This window comes from Erpetoichthys calabaricus, chromosome 1, assembly GCF_900747795.2.
Source record: "Erpetoichthys calabaricus chromosome 1, fErpCal1.3, whole genome shotgun sequence".
Classification (NCBI taxonomy): domain Eukaryota; kingdom Metazoa; phylum Chordata; class Cladistia; order Polypteriformes; family Polypteridae; genus Erpetoichthys; species Erpetoichthys calabaricus.
In genome coordinates this window covers 345,532,148-345,545,964 of record NC_041394.2, presented here as the reverse complement: position 1 = coordinate 345,545,964, position 13,817 = coordinate 345,532,148, and the positions used below count along the sequence as shown (strand labels likewise).

The 13,817-nt window shown below is 41.1% G+C and overlaps 1 protein-coding gene across 1 annotated transcript in view; it reads right to left on the bottom strand.

Moving 5' to 3' along the window:
- Positions 1-13,817, bottom strand: part of LOC114668277 (uncharacterized) — a 555,445-nt gene that overhangs the window by 411,100 nt on the left and 130,528 nt on the right. The gene's annotated exons all lie outside the window — the stretch shown is intronic.

Genomic DNA, 13,817 nt, shown 5'->3' with positions numbered 1-13,817 from the left:
CAGCACTGTAAATTGTCATAATTTTTGGGCTCTGTTTTGTAACTGTTTTGTGTGTCCTTCGCGGTATTGGACTGCGTATTGATATATATTTTTTGCAGGATGTTATTTTTGTTTATCTTTAAGTGCACCTGTAAATAAAACTCAACCCTATTGTGTCTGTGTCTCCCTCTCATACACAATATGTTCTGATAAGAGGCACTAGCCCTTCGGAAATATGTTCATTTTGCAATTGCGGCGTTTTAAGTAACCGAGGACAAAAGGGGATTTAAGTGACTTTGAATGTGGCCTGGTTGTTGGTGCCAGACAGGCTGCTCTGAGTATTTCAGAAACTGCTGATCTACTGGGATTTTCACACACGGTCATCTCTAGGGTTTACAGAGAATGGTCTGTAAAAGGGAAAATATCCAGTAAGCATCAGTTCTCTGGGCAGAAATGCCTTGTTGATGCTAGAGGTCAGAGGAGAATGGCTAGACTGGCCTTGATAGAAGCAGATAGAAAGGAAGCAGTAACTCAAATAACCACTCGTTACATGGGTGGATTGCAGAAGCATCTCTGAATGCACAACACATCAAACCTTGAAGCAGGTGGGCTACAGCAGCAGGAGACCACACCGGGTGCCACTCCTGTCAGCTAAGAACAGGCTACAATTCACCAAAACTGGATAACAGAACATTAGAAAAACATTTCCTGGTGTAATGAGTCTCAACTTCTGCTGCAACATTCTGATGGTAGGGTCAGAATTTGGCATCAACAACATGAATGCATGGATCCATCCTGCCTTATATGAATGGTTCAGGCTGGTGGTGGTGGTGTAACATTTTTTGTCCCTTAGTACCAACTGAGCATTGTTTAAAGGCCATGGCCTATCTTAGTATTGTTGCTGACCATGTCCGTCCCTTTATGACTGCTGTGTACCCATTTTCTGATGGCTACTTCCGGCAGAATAATGCGCCACATCACAAAGCTCAAATCATCTCAAGACTGGTTTCTTGAACATGACAATGTGTTCATTCTATTCAAATGGCCTCCACAGTCACCAGATCTCAATCCAATAGAGCACCTTTGGGATGTGGTGGAATGGGAGATTTGCATCATGGATGTGCAGCTAACAAATCACATGTGGTGAAGATCTTAATGAAGGCTTGAGTAAAGGAAACAAGTACATTTTACTTCAAAACAAATAAGCCAAGATACAGCCCTAGCAATAATTGGACTATAATGGCCATCTGTTCTACTGCTAGCTCTAAAATAAATCAGTGGTACCCATAACAAAACTACAGCAGGATTCAGGAATACTAAATGCAATTACAGATGACATGCTTTAACATTGTATAATAATGAGCAAAACTCTCAGATATCCTATTAACAGCTTTAAGATTCCCTTCTGAAACCTCAAGCTTCTAACACACATTTTTTCCAGCCATGGTATGAGTGCTTCTCAAAGTCTTCAAGAGAAAACAATGTCTGGCCCAAGATGGGACAGACCATTAATTGTCTTTCTGATTACCACCACAGCATTGAAACTGGAAGGAAGACCAACCTGGGGCCATACCTCACAATGCAGGAAAGTTCCAATGCCTGATGATATCTCCAGAGTAAAGACAAGACTGATGTCACATGCTGTGTAGGGATCTGTGGCTGCCTCCCGCGAAGAGTGGGAACGAAGAAGACGGACCGAACAATTGGTCTGCAGTAAAGGTGCCAGTTCACATATCTTTTTTTTTCAGAAAGAGGGAAGAACTCTCAATCTGAATTTATCCTTTTAAATTTTATTTTACACATAACTATTCTGTTTCACTTTTATAAGTACAAATTAATATTTTAAATTTTGTATTAGTATATACATATTCACATTTGTTACTAATAATTTAACACAGGTAGCCTTTTTTAACATAGCGGATAGTAAAGTACAGACCGGCACAACTTAAAGAGAACAAAATGTACAGAGGGGTCCAAACATTCCTAGAATTGTTTAAAAAAAAACTTCATTAAAACATTTACAGCAATTCCGTTTTAGTTACAGTGCAACCGGAAAGTATTCACAGCACATCACTTTTTCCACATTTTGTTATGTTATAGCCTTATTCCAAAATGAATTAAATTCATTTTTTTCCTCAGAATTTTACACATAACACCCCATAATGACAACATGAAAAAAGTTTACTTGAGGTTTTTGCAAATTTATTAAAAATAAAAAAATTGAGAAAGCACATGTACATAAGTATTCACAGCCTTTGCCGTGATGTTCAAAATTGAGCTCAGGTGCCTCCTGTTTCTCCTGAACATCCTTGAGATGTTTCTGCAGCTTAATTGGAGTCCACCTTGTGGTAAATTCAGTTGACTGGACATGATTTGGAAAGGCACACACCTGTCTATATAAGGTCCTACAGTTGACAGTTCATGTCAGAGCACAAACCAAGCATGAAGTCAAAGGAATTGTCTGTAGACCTCCGAGACAGGATTGTTTCAGGCACAAATCTGGGGAAGGTTACAGAAAAATGTCTGCTGCTTTGAAGGTCCCAATGAGCACAGTGGCCTCCATCATCCATAAGTGGAGGAAGTTCAAAACCACCAGGACTCTTCCTAGAGCTGGCCGGCCATCTAAACTGAGCGATCAGGAGGAGAAGGACCTTAATCAGGGTGGTGACCAAGAACCCAATGGTCACTCTGTCAGAGCTCCAGAGGTCCTCTGTGGAGAGAGAAGAACCTTCGGACAACCATCTCTGCAGCAATCCACCAATCTGGCCTGCGTGGTAGAGTGGCCAGACGGAAGCCACTCCTTAGTAAAAGGCACATGGCAGCTCGCCTGGAGTTTGCCAAAAGGTACCTGAAGGACTCTCAGACCATGAAAAAGAAAATTCTCTGGTCTGATGAGACAAAGATTGCACTCTTTGGTGTGAATGCCAGGCGTCACGTTTGGAGGAAACAAGGCACCGCTCATCACCAGGCCAATACCATCCCTACAGTGAAGCATGGTGGTGGCAGCATCATGCTGTGGGGATGTTTCTCAGCGGCAGGGACTGGGAGACTAGTCAGGATAAAGGGAAAGATGACTGCAGCAATGTACAGAGACATCCTGGATGAAAACCTGCTCCAGAGCGCTCTTGACCTCAGACTGGGGTGATGGTTCATCTTTCATCAGGACAACAACCCTAAGCACACAGCCAAGATATCAAAGGAGTGGCTTCAGGACAACTCTGTGAATGTCCTTGAGTGGCCCAGCCAGAGCCCAGACTTGAATCCGATTGAACATCTCTGGAGAGATCTTAAAATGGCTGTGCACCGACGCTTCCCATTCAACCTGATGGAGCTTGAGAGGTGCTGCAAAGAGGAATGGGTGAAACTGGCCAAGAATAGGTGTGCCAAGCTTGTGGCATCATATTCGAAAAGACTTGAGGCTGTAATTGCTGCCAAAGGTGCATCGACAAAGTATTGAGCAAAGGCTGTGAATACTTATGTACGTGGGATTTCTCAGTTTTTTTATTTTTAATTAATTTGCAAAAACCTCAAGTATACTTTTTTCATGTTGTCATTATGGGGTGTTGTGTGTAGAATTCTGAGGAAAAAAAATGAATTTAATCCATTTTGGAATAAGGCTGTAACATAACAAAATGTGGAAAAAGTGATGCACTGTGAATACTTTCTGGATGCACTGTATATGCAAAATTCTTTCCTTGAGTTGCAATCCACTTGTCTCAGAACTTCTCCCAATCCTGAAAACAGTTCTTATCCTCATCTTTTGTTACTGTGATTAGTACCTCCTTTTTTCCCCTGGATTTCGAACACCGTTGTGAATCTTCTTCCCTTCATTCTCACTTTTTATTTTGGGAACAAAAAAAATGGTTACAGGGAGCGAGATCTGGCAAATTGTTTTTGTGGTTTGGTCAAAAACTCTTAACTGATAAAGTAGTGAGTACACGGCTACTGACATGGTTTAAAATGCAGTTGGGACTTGTGCAGTTGTTAGTACATAGTGCTGTACCGACTGCAAATAGCCTTTTATTTAACTGCATTTAATGCAGGCCCAAAGGTACCCTCCGACCTTCAAGTGAAGCACAATGTATCACTTCATATGACCTAAGACATTGTGGCAGTCCTGGCCGGAATGCCCAAAGAGGAGAAAGATGGGGGAAGGCAGCTACTCTGGGACACTGTAGCCCCCAAGATGCTAGATGGCAATTTCCCTACAGCAGTGGTTCTCAATCTGTGGGGCGGGCCCCCCTAGGGGGGCGCGAAGTAACAAAAAAGGGGACGCGAAGATGTGAAAAAAAGAAAACAAGAATCGAAAATATGAAAAATACATCTATTGAAACCAAAACAAATTAACTTAAACTACATTCTGATACTAGAAAAATAAATATAGAGTTAGATAAATGTCGATAAAAGTTAAGTAGGTATAATAAAATATGCATCTATGATATATCATTAATTTAAAAAGAAAGAACAAATTGGAATTAGTGGGCTCCTTCTGAATGCGTTAGGGGGGCTCGATTAAAACTGTTATGAAAACTCGGTTTGCAAATACTTAAAGGTTGAGAAACGCTGCCCTACAGCATAGCGGTACCCCGGATTCCCACAGGGCACCATGGCATCTGGAGTTTGGCTTCTCAGCCCTGCTTGGTACCGTGGGTGCCACCAGGAGATGCTGCAGGAGGATCTTGGGACTCGTAGGTTTTACATAGCAGGCTGATAGAAAACTTAACTTCTTCATCTGACTTCCGGGTCAGACATTTATATAAAGGACTGTTGGAGACCCAACAAGTGAGCTGGAGTCTGGAGGTGGTGGACAGAGCTTGCTGGGAGGTGTCAAGGAGAGATTTGTGTTGGTTTATTGTGGCAGAGGTGCTTCAGGGCATGATAACCAAAAAAAAAAAAAAATTTTAAACCTTCTTGGTGATTTTACCCTGTGTTCAGTGTGTCTGTCTGTTGGGTTTAAAGGGGCAACAGTGACCCCTAGCGTCTTACAACATAATGATCTTCTGTGGGGTCCCATATATGGACCTGTTTATCTTAAATTTGCATGTTATTAATTATATGCTAAGGATGCTATTGTATATTCATAACTGTAAAGGCTGTGCCTGAACAAAGGATTGTTGGCACATTTGTGATTACAACGCATGAGTGACTTTTTGGATGGTGTGTTCCAGAGGTGTCTTTGTTAAATACGCGTCTTATGCTTATATGTTGTTGGGAGTCTAAAGAACTTTCACTAAAAAAAACCTTTTGAACATTTGCCATTTTCCATGCAAGGCCTATTAGGATGATTATTCCTCTAAATAAAATGTATTATTATTATTATTAAAGGACCCATAAACCATACTTTTTATCACTGTAGCAAATAAACATGGTGACTTTTCCTTGTTAGGATTACCCAATTTATCAATCTAATCAATATGATTCTCAGTTCTAAACTTTAATTCATTATCCAGAATTGGGAGAACATGGGTATGTAGTAAGCCTCATTTCTGAAATTTGATTTAATCAACTACAACATTAACTTCCAAAGAGCTCATTGACTATTGGTCCTCAATAAAGTTTTAAAATTTTGGAGTATAGACTTATGCTACTAAATTTGACCTACTGTCGACCTTTTTGACAAGGCTTTAGATTTTCAGTTTTTCTACCCATGTTGAATTGCATGTCATTGTTAAGCACAAATCTGTTTTCCCATAATTGGTAACTTTTCCCTAGCATCTTGGTACCTTTGTTGCATGCTACCTTCAAACATTGCCAGCAAAATCCCTATTTTTCCAGTGAGACAGCCATCTTGTCAAGACTGGTGCTTTATTAACCATTTTTAATGGTCATCTGGAAGTTTTATTTGGTTTACTTTGATCCAATTAAGTTTGACAGCTTCACCTCAAACATATGAATCAACAGTTAGTCGTTAGTTAGTATAGACCAGGATTAAGCTCATCCAAGATGGAAAGACAGGATCCATGAAACTGCAACCAGGGAACATTTGTGTGGCTTCCACTTCTGATTAGCTTTATATTTGGACCCCAGCCTTGTTCAACAAATGAGAACAACAGTGGGCACATCATCAGCTCTAAAATCATAACAAGTGAATTGATTTGCTTTGTTTTAACATAATTTTGGGTTCTCTGGGTTATGGTAAATAAGCAAAATGTATTGAAATACGGGTTGTCCATCTTCATTTTTGAAGACAAAGACCACTTTATTTACTCTTGAGTCATTATGGTGATGCTGATCGGAGTTCCTGTTCTGCCTAATCAGCACTGCAACTTCAGAAGCTGTGGTTCCTTTATTGCATCACATCAGCCTTTGCATGTTTCTCCACTCCATGCAACGTCTTATGTGCCTCCACAAAGGGATTTATTTGGTACATTAGGGTTCCAGTATTATATATAAACATTTGTGAGCATCCCTTATTTTTTAAGCTATTGACAATCTTTGAATTGTAGCATCTGCTGGATCCATTATGTAAACTTGGGCCAATGTTTGGATTTCATCATCAGATGAGTGTAAGGTGCCACTTCGGTGATTTATCATCCCACATATTTGGAAACAATAGGGCCCATAACCTGAGGATGATGCAACATTAGGTCTCATTTAAGAAAAGCAAAAAATTACCATCGGCATTTTCAATTTTCACGATTTTACAAATATTTCAGATATTCTCATAGAATCTGTAGAACAATTGTCCTTTTTTCACAAGATTGTGTAAGTAACTGTTATCTTGATGGCTTTTCAGTGGGAAAATATTAACGCTTGATACAGTATGCCAAAGATATTACGTTCATTGAATTGCATTGATATTATGTTCATTAGAATGCGCAGTGATTTTTACTTCTTGTTCTTCGGCCACATCTGTAATGTACTACAATGAACCTGCTGCTGGGCATTTTCTGTTCTTGTTTTCTTTTAATAATTAAACATTTATTAATGTTTAATTATCAAATACAGAAATAGATTAAACAACACGATCCAGACCTGGAAAAGAAATAAATCAAGTATATCAGAAATTGAATCAGCTACCCAAAGGAAGGAAAATCATCGGAAAACAGTCTCCATTAGGAGGAAAGAGAAGAAAGAAAACTGAAAATGGAGAAATCATGCTTTAAGAATAAGGTCAGTGCACTCGGTACCCACCATCTGATTTTGAACCAGCTTCACTGCTGACTCCCATCGTGAGATCAGATGATCCATTGACCTGTGGTGCAGAGAGTTCAAGTCCAAGTAAATTATAGATAAAAGATTTCCATAAGATAAAGCAGACAGAGTCAGGGGATTGCCAGAAAGAGGCTAGCATTGCTTTTACACCACTTGTTCTTAAAGAGAATAACCTCTGCTAGATAACAGTAAGAGGAAGAGAAGAGAGGTCTGGAGGAATATTAGAAGAAATAATGGAGGACAGAAAGTTGGAAATAGTAGACCAGAAAGCATGAATCAGTAAGTCATCCCAGAACATGTGTAAAAATGTACCAGGAGTTTTCATTTTACAAAGATGACAGTTGGGGTCCACAGTCAGGCACATGGCATAGCACTTCCATCCATTATCCATTATCCAACCCACTATATCCTCACTACAGGGCCACAGGGGTCTGCTGGAGCCAATCCCAGCCAACATAGGGCACAAGGCAGGAAACAAACCCCTGGCAGGGCGCCAGCCCACCACAGGGCACACACACACACACCAAGGACAATTTAGGATCGCCAATGCACCTAACCTGCATGTCTTTGGACTGTGGGAGGAAACCCATGCAGACACGGGGAGAACATGCAAACTCCATGCAGGGAAGCGAACCCAGGTCTCCTAACTGCAAGGCAGCAGCACTACCACTGCACCACCGTGCCACCCAACATAGCTCTTATGAAGGGTAAATGTAAACAATATACATAACTGAATATTTTAAAAAAACAAAACATTTCCATGAGATGGTGGGACACCAGAAAGGTAACTCCGCCAAAGGACCTGTAGTATTTCTTGCATAAAGGGCAGCCACCAGGTTTGTGGTAGCAAAGAGCAAACGAAATTATACAGATGGGGAGAAGGAAGTGGAGAGAATCATGGTGCACCAGTCACTTTATTGACAGTTGAAAATAGAAGGAAAAAAGAAGAAGAGGGAATATTATAACAGGACCTCAGTGAAGGTCCAGAGCCCAGTGATGTCACAAATATCCATAAGAATAAGAAAACCCTGAAACATCCACTGTGGGAAAGAGATGGGGTTACCACCAATACACAGAACTGCACTGTGGAAAATAAGGGCATGCGAGTGCCATGTAGGCCATGGGCCAAGGAGCTTCCCAACCCTGTGACACATCTTCAAAGTGAAAGGAAACAATGTGTTCAAATTTCAAACCTGACTTTAGTTTAACAGTAAAGAAGGGAAGAGCAGTGAGGGAACCTGGAGCTACAATATTAGATTTAATGGAAAGCCAATGGAGAGGATTTTCTAGCCATGTCCAAATTGTGTGAAGTGTAAATGCTCTGTGATAAAATTTCAAGTCTGGTTAAGATACTCCTCCTTCAGATCTGTTATGAATTACAGATTGGTACTGAACTGAAGATCTTTTTAATTACTCCATGAGAAGTAAGATATTAAGCATCTGACATCAGTCTATTATCTAGTAGGAGAAAGTAATGAACCACAATTCACTTTAACGATTGCTTGTCTGGCATGGGACAATAAAGGGAAAGAGGACCAGGATGTAAGAGACTCCATCACCTTTTCAAAGATTAAATAATAATTTGATGTTATGGTGATCTGTAGTAAGGGATAGATGTCAACAAGACATTTAATGGAGCTGAACAGAGGAACATAAGGAGGAAAATCACCTTGGTGAGTTTGATGTAAGAGACTTAGACCATCTTATTTTATAACCTAGCAGATTTTCGAATGAACTGAATAAGTTCAGCACATGTGGGAGATCAGAGGGGGACTCCACAAAAAAGAACAAAATATCAGCATAAAGAAAAAAATTTTGTTCAAATCCACAGGCTGTACTAGGAGAAATCAAATCTTAAGACCGAAAGGTGATGGATAAGGTTAAAGATCAAGATTATAAAGTAACATAGAAAGTGAAAAGCCCTGCCTAGCACCATTGAATGTATAAAAAAGATGAGATATATTTGACTAAGTGCAGATTACTGATATGGGAAAAGATTTAGCCACATCAATAAATTAATCACAAAACCCTAGCATGTTTATATTCTGCCAGAGGAAATTCCAGTTCATACGATTGGAAGCTCTTTCAGCATTCAGTGAGATAATTACTGTTAACTGAGACAAAGAAGGTGCTATGACAAAAATATGCAGTATCCATGGAGGGACACACAGACCTCTACAGGCTAGACAATGACACCTTGACTGCCATTAGGTATCGAGATGAAATCCTTGGACCCATTGTCAGACCCTATGCTGGTGCAGTGGCTCCTGGGTTCCTCCTGGTGCACTGTCATGTGGCGAGAGTATGCAGGCAGTTCCAGGAGGATGAAGGAATTGATACCATTTACTGGCCCCCATGTTCACTCACCTGACTTCAATCCAACAGAACACCTCTTGGCGTGACATTATGTTTCGGGCCATCCGATGCCACCAGGGTGCACCTCAGACTGTCCAGGAGCTCAGTGATGCCCTGGTCCAGATCTGGGAGGAGATCCCCCAGGACACCATCTGTCATCTCATTAGGAGAATGCCCCCTCCCCTCACCCTCCCACCAACATTGTCAGGCATGCATACAAGCACGTGGGGCCATACAAACTATGGAGTACAATTTGGAGTTGCTGCAATGAAATTTCAGCAAAATGGACTAAAAAGTGCCTGTCTAGGCCTCTTAAAAAAGATGTCAAGGATCTGCTTTTAATAGTTAATTGTTTTAAAACCAATAACAAGGCAGACTGATCCTTAATCAAACCACAACAATCCACAGGGTGGCGCTGTATACATCTTCTCCTCCTTCCTCTGCAGACCAGATAATTGATAGCCTTACTACCTCTTACGTCACTTCTGGTGGCCGTCCACTTGTACCCTCCTCTCCCTGCCTGCTCTATATTTAACTGGAAGTATCCCCTTCTTAGACTAATTTCAGACTCATGTCTTCAGATACATTGCTTTTTCCCGAAAAGAACTATTATTTTTCATTTACAATATATGGAGTTGTGGTTTTGCCCCAAACCTTTAACTGTCTTTGTCCTCTTTTAATAGAATTCATTCAAAGCAGATAATACATGAACGTTCACTTTCAGAGTAGCAGTCTACCCAAGTGTCTTTTTCGTGCATTAATTTAGCAGTCATTGGTGGTAATATGGGTGTCACAGAGGTGCCAGTACTAACCTCACGGTAAGCACTCTGTATGTTCTCCCCGTGACTAAGTGAGTTTCTTCTAGGTGCTCCAGCTTCCTCCAACAGTCCAAATGCATGCAAGATAAGTGGATTGCCAATCCTAAAGTGGCCCTTGTGTTTTTTTGTGTGTTGGATTTTGATTGTGTCTGTGGACTGGCACCCGATGCTTGCTGGGGTAGACCCCAACTTTCCTCATAACCCTGCACACAATAAAGCAGTTAAAGAAAAACATTTTGTTAACATCTTTTAAATTATTTTTTCACTCATGAACAAATTCCCATTGTATACATTTATGAAAAAAAAAAAATCACATTGACAGAACAGTTTAGACTCTTTACTTAGCTGAAGCCCCCTTTGGAGTCTTCCTGGATTTGACACCATCATGGGGAAAGCAATTTTCAGGTCTCTCTTTCAGGTGATGGGAAACTCAAGGACATTCCCAGAGTCATCTCTAAGCCTGTTGTCTTGGATTTGTCCTGTAGCTCGAGAAAAACCCGCACGCTTTCATAATTCCTTTGTGTAAAAAGCAAAGTTTTACATTTCTCGCCTATACAGATTGTGTAATCCTCCTGTCAATGCCCAGTGTTGTTTAAGGAAGCCTCTTCTGCTAAGGTTAACTGGGAGAAAGGGAATTCGGTTTTGGTACGGAACTGGGCAAATCATCCTCCACCAGTCTTACCATCAGGACTGAGGTGGAATAGAAAAACATTTCAATACCTCAGGGCTGTGCTTGGTGGTGAGGGCATTTTAAACAAATTGAGTTGAGGCTAAAGAAATGGCAGCAAATTATGCCTAAACTTTGTTTTTGAGGCAGAGCCTTGGTTATTAACAATCTAGTCATCTCAATGCTGTGCCACAAAGTGAAGAGTGTTGATGTGCCTCCAGGGCTCTTACACTCCATACAAACATTTTAGTTGATCTCTCTTGAAATGGCCAGCACTGGCTCAAAATCAGAGGACAAGGGCTGATTGAGGTCTGCAGTAAAGTGGCAAGTTTTAGATTACACATTTTATGGAACGTTATTTTCTTTTCAGAGCCCCTAATGTGGAAAAAAAATAGTCGTCTCATTTTTTCATCCATCCATTTTCCAACCCACTGAATCCGAACACAGGGTCATGAGGATCTGCTGGAGCCAATCCCAGCCAACACAGGGCACAAGGCAGGAAACCAATCCTGGGCAGGGTGCCAACCCACCGCAGGACACACATAAACATACCCACTAGGGCCAATGTAGAATCGCCAATCCACCTAACCTGCATGTCTTTGGACTGTGGGAGGAAACCGGTGCGCCCGGAGGAAACTCACGCAGACACGGGGAGAACATGCAAACTCCACGCAGGGAGGACCCGGGAAGCGAACCCGGGTCTCCTAACTGCGAGGCAGCAGCGCTACCACTGTGCCACCGTGCCGCCCCTCATTTTTTCATCATGTTGAAAATGTGGGTTTAGACGTACAGTTGTTAGTAATGGATTTAAGCAAGTTAGATATCTCCCCATTACCAACATTTTACAAAGGAAACTTACAGCCTTGTAGCTCCTTTCTATGCCATCCACATCCCCTTAACTACTGAATGAACTGATGATTTACAATTCTTTATTTACATGTCCTCTTCTGTTTAAACCCTGCTCTGTAAAATTCTTTATTAGAAGTGGTATTATGCGCATTTTACAATTACTGGAAGAAGATAACCAGAGTTTTAAAGATGCCACTGTATTAGCCTCAAGGGTAAGCATTAGATTAGTAAGAACTGCAAATTATTTTATATATGAAGAAGTTTGTAAGATTAACTGAAACTTGTGTATATTAAACATCTTTGCAGAAAAAAAGAGAGAGAGATTGAGGCCTTGTTTTCTAACCTGGAGATAGAACCTAAAGAGGATATCAATAGTGTGGGTTCAAAAGAAAAAAACAAGGAAGAGGTGGAAAGGATTCTAGTCAGATAAAGCAGAGAAGAGATGAGCAAAGTGTGGCCTTGAGTGAGTATGACAGGATTAAGAAGAGAGGTATTGGGTACTTGGATTTTCTTCATTCAGCTTTTCAAAGGGTAGTTTTGGGGAATGGAGTCCCAGATAAAGGGCTTGTACCAACAGTAAGGAGAGAGTAAATAAAGGAGGCACTGAAAAAAATAGAAAATGAAAAGGCAACACAACCAGAGAAAATGACAGCAGAAGTTTAGAAGAAGAGGGAGTAGGTGTGTTGTGGGATTAAGAGCAGAAGATCTCTGAACAGAGGAGGGCAGGGACAGTGTGATTGTACCCAAGTACAAGGAGAAGTGTGATATTCAGAATTATAGAAACTATACTGGGATAAAACTGATATCACATACAATGAAAATTTGGGAAAGGGTTATAGAGAGAAGGCTTAGGCAAGGGACCACAATAGGGAGCAGCTTATGGTTTATGCCATTATAATAAACAAAGCAGACAAGCATAAAGGTTTGGGGTTTTTTGGCCCCGTATACTGTAAAGCAAAGCAAATAATTTCGTCAGTGTTTTCTCTCAAGTACAACAGACAGGGAAACAAAGGCAGGTCGGGCAATTTATAGTGGAGGACAGGAAGTGATGAAATGATGGGGAAAGCCGTGATGATTGATGGGTAACTGACGTCATCATGGAGGGACCAGAGGTAAGAAAGGAACACAGAAGTGAGTTGTATCAAGAGTCTTTCGGGAACGGTTATGGCTGCAGTGCTTCATTTTTTCTGAAGGAAGAGGAAAAGAGAGGTTAGTAAACCGCCATTGTCCCCTGGCACGACTTGTCGCGGGGAGCGGCTTCAAGGACCCGACGGTTGCCATGCGCTCGTGCGTGACACCATTTAGAGGAACATCCAATGCAGTGTTTGCACTGAGTCATCCCATAGCGAAGCATCAAGAAATACAGGAAGAATTGCATATGGTGTTTATTGATTTGGAGAAAGTTTATGATAGAGTGTCACGTGAAGAGGTCTGGAAGAGCATGAGAGGAGAGAAGGAGGGGGGATAGAGAAGTATATAAGGATTATCTAGGATATGTATGAAGGAGTGAGGACTCAGGTTAAAAGCAGTGATGGGGCAACAGACAAGATCCCAGTCACCAGGGATCTTCTTTGGGTACTTACCTCCATTGATCTGGTTAAGGATGTGTGGAGTCAAGAGACCAATCCCCCTGGTGCAGGGTTTTCAGTTGTGTAGCACCACAAATGAGGAAGTGGAAAGGAAGCTGGAAGAACAGAGAAGGCTTGGAAGATAGAGGTTTTAAGATAAATAGGAAGAAGACAGAATATATGATGTTTAATGATGATCAGGATGTAGAACTTAGCCTGCAGGGAGAGCTACTGAAGAGTGGATAAAATTAAATATCTAGGATCAGTGGTAGCCTGAGATGGAAAATTTGATGCAGAGGTAACCCACAGAGTGCTCTGTGGATGGAACAATTGGAAGAAGGTACCAGAAGTATTTTGTGTCTGAAGAATTAAGGAGAAGGTAAAGGGCAAGGTTTTCAAGTCTGTAGTAAGACCAGCAATGATGTA